The sequence below is a fragment of the Triticum urartu genome, chromosome 3A, assembly GCF_056163025.1.
Source record: "Triticum urartu cultivar PI428250 chromosome 3A, HENAU_Tu73, whole genome shotgun sequence".
NCBI lineage: Eukaryota > Viridiplantae > Streptophyta > Magnoliopsida > Poales > Poaceae > Triticum > Triticum urartu.
Genome location: NC_141875.1, coordinates 92,683,323 through 92,688,930, shown reverse-complemented (window position 1 = coordinate 92,688,930; position 5,608 = coordinate 92,683,323). Strand labels below are relative to the sequence as shown.

Here is a 5,608-nt window from a genome sequence, read left to right as displayed (position 1 = left end):
TCAAAGCACTCTTCAGAGTCTGACCAAGATTGAACGGGCCTTCCTCTGGTCAGGAGCGGACAAGACTACCGGTGCCAAGTGCAAAGTGAAGTGGGACACTGTTTGTAGGCCGAAGGAGTACGGTGGCCTTGGGGTGCTTAACTTTGAAAAATTTGCGCGTGCCCTTCGCCTTAGGTGGCCTTGGTATGAATGGAAGGAGCCCCATAGATTGTGGGTTGGTTTTGGCAGCCCTTGCACGGAGGACGATCTCACCTTCTTTTATGCCTCCACCACCATTACTCTGGGCAATGGAGCCAAAACGCCTTTCTGGGATTCTCCTTGGCTCCTTGGCCGTAAGCCCAAGGAGATCGCCCCGCACATCTATGAGGCCTCCAGGAGGAAGAATTGGAAGGTTAGGGAGGCTGTTAGAGAGGACGCTTGGATCTTCAAAATCAGCTGCAACACCGTCGTCACTGGAGACCACATTCGAGAGTTTTTCACTCTTTGGATGCTTTTGGATGACGTCCATCTTGAGGAGCATCGGGAGGACGACATCACCTGGAAGCATTCCAATGATGGGATATACTCGGCAGCCAGTGCTTACAAAGTGCAGTTTCTTGGCTTAACCTTGTCCCCAATGGATCTCATGGTTTGGAAAGTTTGGGCTCCTCCGAAGATCAAATTCTTTGCTTGGTTGGCTATTCAGAATAGGATCTGGACTGCGGACCACCTCAAGAGGCGCGGGTGGGCCAACTGCGGTCTGTGCCCTCTTTGCTCTAGGGAGCAGGAAACGGGTGCTCATCTTCTCTTCAAGTGTCAATTCACTATTCGGCTTTGGAGGTCTCTCGCGGCCAAGCTGTGCCTTCATCACATTGACACCTCCGGATGGCATCTCCATGACTCCGTCCTGGATTGGTGGGAAGATGGTACTGGAAGCCACGTACCCAACAGGAGTGCCTTGGCCTCCCTCACCCTCCTCGTCTCCTGGACCATCTGGAATGAACGTAATGCTAGGGTGTTCCGACACAAAAGTGCTTCGCCGCCTATTCTTCTTAACACAATCCTTGAGGAGGCCAAGCTTTGGGTTACAGCTGGTGCAAAGAAACTAGGGCCTATTGTATTTCGTGAGTAGTTCGCATGCCGTGTTGAGGTGGTCGCTGTAAAACTCTACTCTACTCTCTCTTATTTAATAGATGAGGCAAATCTTTTGCCTCCGTTTCGAAAAAAGAAATTGTAAAAGAACTTTGTTTATGTCAGGAATTACTAAAGAACTTGTCACCTACATACAACATGAAATAACATATTCAGAATTGCTCACCATTTAGTTATTTCCTTGTGGGAAACTGATATTTGATTTGAAACTACAGTATTAGCACGTGATAAATCTTTGAAAAATAGAAAAATATTTCCTACAAAGCAGGTCTCAAGAAATTTGCTTTGGGTGTTGTTTAAAATATTCCTGTTAAGCTACATTTTGTATTACATCGATTGTAATTTAACTTTTCACAGCCATTTTCCTTTTTCTGCCTAAACAATTCTTTTCTTCTATTTTTGCATAGTAGACACACTTTGTATAGTCTTATGTACTATACTTACATATTCACATTTTCTCGCCTGAAGATGTGGTTAACTCTACTGGTGACCATACTAATTCCTGCATATACATCTGCTCATATTCATTCAGCTCCTATCATTATATTTGAGTACTCTTAGACCCCACATGGCTGCATATATAGAACCCATGCACGTTGCTTTTTCTAGGATATTTACCGTAGAAATATTTCAATATTTTTCCATACTTCTTTTTTTTTGCGGGGAAAAAAAAGAAGAAGTATGGAAAAATATTGAAATATTTCTACGGTAAATATCTGCACGTTGCTTTTTCTAGGATATTTACCGTAGAAATATTTCAATATTTTTCCATACTTCAAGCTTACGTTAGATATGCCCACACGGAAAATTCATATGATTGTTCCTCCCGTTAGTATTTAATTTTCTTGTGTAAACCTCACATTAATTTCCCTGTTACTATAATATCTCGGTTTTCTCTTGCAGTTTAAGTTAAGGTTATGCTGGGCATTACGGTGATTATTCAATTAAATTCGTGTGACAAAAAACATATTAATCAAATTGTGTGTCTTGAGAAAATATGATTAAATTTAGAAAAAAAATTCATGGAGCATATTAGTTTTTTGTAAGGGCCTTGGTGACGACACTGACATCTACTCTCTCCAACCCAAGATAAGTGTCTCAACCTTAGTACAACTTTATAGTAAAGTTAGCACAGAGTTGAGACACTTATTTTGTGACGGAGGGAGTACAACCTATCGTACAAAACTGTAGTTTGACAATAATTTTTGATTTTTTCACCTTAGTACAACTTTCTAGTAATGTTAGTACATAGTTGAGACGCTTATTTTGTGACGGAGGGAGTACAACCATCGTACAAAACTGTAGTTTGATAATAATTTCTTTATTTTTGCTTGGATTTTCTTCTTACAATCGTCACTCATCGTGTATTTATATTTTACTATATACGACTTTCTGTGGAACTCTCAAAACAAACATTGATGGCTCGTAATTAACCATGCATGTGTCGTCACCCATCACGGACTTCACCACTGATCGTGTTTCAATTGTCTTTTCTATTTTGAGGAATCCTTCTCTTGCTCTATTCTCGTGACCCGTCTCTATGTATTCAAATTTTAGAGCTAAAATATTATATTATACATTATTCTTGTCATAGCTCATTTTTCTAATCATTTCTATATCAATTTGCTCGACTAAAAATACATATGAATGATAATTTCACATTGAATCGGTCTCTAGCATGTATCTTTGACTATGTTTTTTGTACGCATATGCTGGTAGAAAATTGCAAACTTCGTACTATGAATAAATATTTGATGGTAAGTTGCGACGAAGATTAAAATTTTATTCTTCGGCAACAAAAAGAAGATTAACATTTTATTGCATACATTAATCTATCTAGCACCAATCTCACGCAGTCAATTTCCTTTATCCTTAGCATTTTTATGACATTCCATCTTCTATTTAGAATCTTTGTTCGCAATCAGTTTTTTTTGCCACAAAAAATGCAATCAATTTTTTTTACTTTTAGCGTATCCTATATACTTAAGAGATTCATCCCCACTACAAGTATTTATCTTAACATGCAGGGCATCCAACTCAGCATTCTACCACATCAGCGAACTCCTAATATGCATGATGCCACGTCGAACGTGTTGCTACCCGCGTACAGAAATGACCGAGGCACGACGTTTCGTTACCATCCCACATCTGCTTCATCCGTTAACCACGGGCTCCTCAATAATAAATGTGCGTTATCTTCTCCACCATGCCATTGGTATTCTCCCACTCCGTCCGGTTCCACTCACCAAAATAAATCAACCCATCCATACTCAGCCGTGCAAAAGCTACCATACACACCTCACCTTCAGCGGCGATGGTGGTGCTCATGGCGCGGTGCTGCTGCCAGCCTGGCGTTCGTGGGGGTCGCCCCCAAATACCAGGATGCTGCTGCTGACCTGGGCCCCTGTGAGCCTGCAATCCGTTGTCGAATCAAGCCCGGCGGACAGTGCTGACCCAAGCCCGCGCCCCGGTGTCGACCAGAGCTCCAGGCGTGCCACACGTGTCACCGTTGTCGTCGTCCTCCGACATCACCTATGCCAAAAGGTGGGGGCTCTCCTTCCTCTCTATCTCGACAAATCCAAATCCTAACGATCTTGAGTTTGTTTGGGTTGGAAGCTCTGATTTGTGTGCGGCAGGAATCATTTTTTAGAAGGCAGATCTGTTATGTCTCCAGCCGCCTCTTCCGCCCACCAAGTCCGGTCAGTCTTTCTAATCCCCAATCCTCTCTAATGCAAGCACTCCCCGCAAGCATTAAACAACAATCTCTGATTCCTCTTCGTTTTATTTTCTTTATATTCATAGTTGGAAGGAATAAACAAATGAACAACTTTGATTGGAAACGATGGGTCGTACTGATCTCTCTTCTTTTTCTTTTGTATATATAAAGCGCTGATTGGAAGGAATAAGTACGTGCAACTACAATCCCGCATCTCTCTCTCTCTCATACATGCACAGACGTGTAGGTTAGTATGAATTTTGTTGTTTTTTTTACTTTGATTGTTTTGTGAATCAAGGCATATTCCTTTGGTCATTTTCAGGTATGTTCCTGACCGACAGTACTATTCCACTATGAATGCCATCAGAACAATCCAATACTCGAATAGATGGTTTATTAGGCATGTGTGTTTCAGTACTACTGTTCTATCTGAACATCATCTAGCCTGGCGAGCTAGCACAGTGATAGATTAGCCATGTGTTTCAGATTTATCATTCAAAATCAAAGATTATGTAAATATTGTTGTGGATATGAGTTGCAGGTTAATCGACTAGCGGCTTCAAGTGTAAGTTTAAAAGGGAATTTTTCCAGATATTATACAAACAAAATGAAATAAATCATATTTGCATTTGTTTTACATAATGATATGTTATACATTTCCTTCCATAAATTGAAGCTTTCATAATCGATTGCAGGGCTGTAGCTTCTGTGCTAAATGATCAACACAAGAATTTCTCTGTGCTGGGGCTGGATGTTGAGGAGATCAAGCTACTGTTGTAAATGAGGCTTCATTGAGAAGCAAACACAACGGCGCATATGATGGCGAAGGAAGGGGTCTTGAATGATCTTCGTAAAGTATGGCTGCATGTGCCACCTGATAGTATCCTGCATGTAATTTGAAATCCCTGAACTTCATGAATAAATAGAGTGAAGACGTTAATCTAAAAAAATTTGAAGCTTTTATTAAGTGTTTGCACTGTATGAAGGTAACACAACTACCAATATGTTCACTCCATGCAATTGCCTCATTCACCTTTCTGCAGAACAAACTGCTATGCTTTTTTTTCATAAAAATCCTTAAAGAGACTATTATTGCTATTGGCATTGTAATTTTGATTTTTCCTTTATGCAATTCGCCCATGTTGTGCTAATAAAAATTTGCAAATGTTACAAGATTTTATACCCAGTCATGTCTACTCCTCCCTGGGATGTACAACTGTGATGACAAATAAGACTGTTGGTGTGTTTCTGGTTTGAAGATAGATGATATCATATTATTGTTTATCTATGCTAGGATATTAAGTGATATTATGTTTTCAACCATGTGTGTATCATTATAATATACAATCGTGTTAAAAATGTAAGAACAAATATAGTGTTAATGACAATCCTTGGTGAGAGGATCAAGTATGGCCATTTCTGATTCTCCTAAACTTTAATTGTTCTATGCTGGATAGCAGTCTTTTAAATAAGATGTTGAACATGGAGTACCTTTGGTTACTTTTCCACCCAAAATTATTATCATAGTGGAGAATCGAAGCTAATTACAATTTTTCCATATTAACACGCAAGGCTCGCAAATTAGCATGAATTTCTTTTTGCTCTGATGCACTTCTAATAGATAATCAAATTATATTACCTTGAATTATTATCAGGAAAATCTAAGCAAGTATGGAGATACTCTACAATATACGAATTCTCCTAGCTTTTCATATTGTTTCATCGAAGGTTAAAAAAATACATTTTTTTAGGATTTTATTA

The 5,608-nt window shown here is 39.5% G+C and overlaps 1 long non-coding RNA gene across 1 annotated transcript; it reads left to right on the top strand.

Annotated features, from left to right (window-relative positions):
* Positions 1–3,371: 3,371 nt before the first annotated feature.
* Positions 3,372–4,628, top strand: LOC147978727 (uncharacterized). The gene is made up of 3 exons (XR_015599616.1): positions 3,372–3,675; positions 3,748–4,094; positions 4,543–4,628. It is a non-coding gene; the product is annotated as an uncharacterized LOC147978727 (long non-coding RNA).
* Positions 4,629–5,608: the final 980 nt, after the last annotated feature.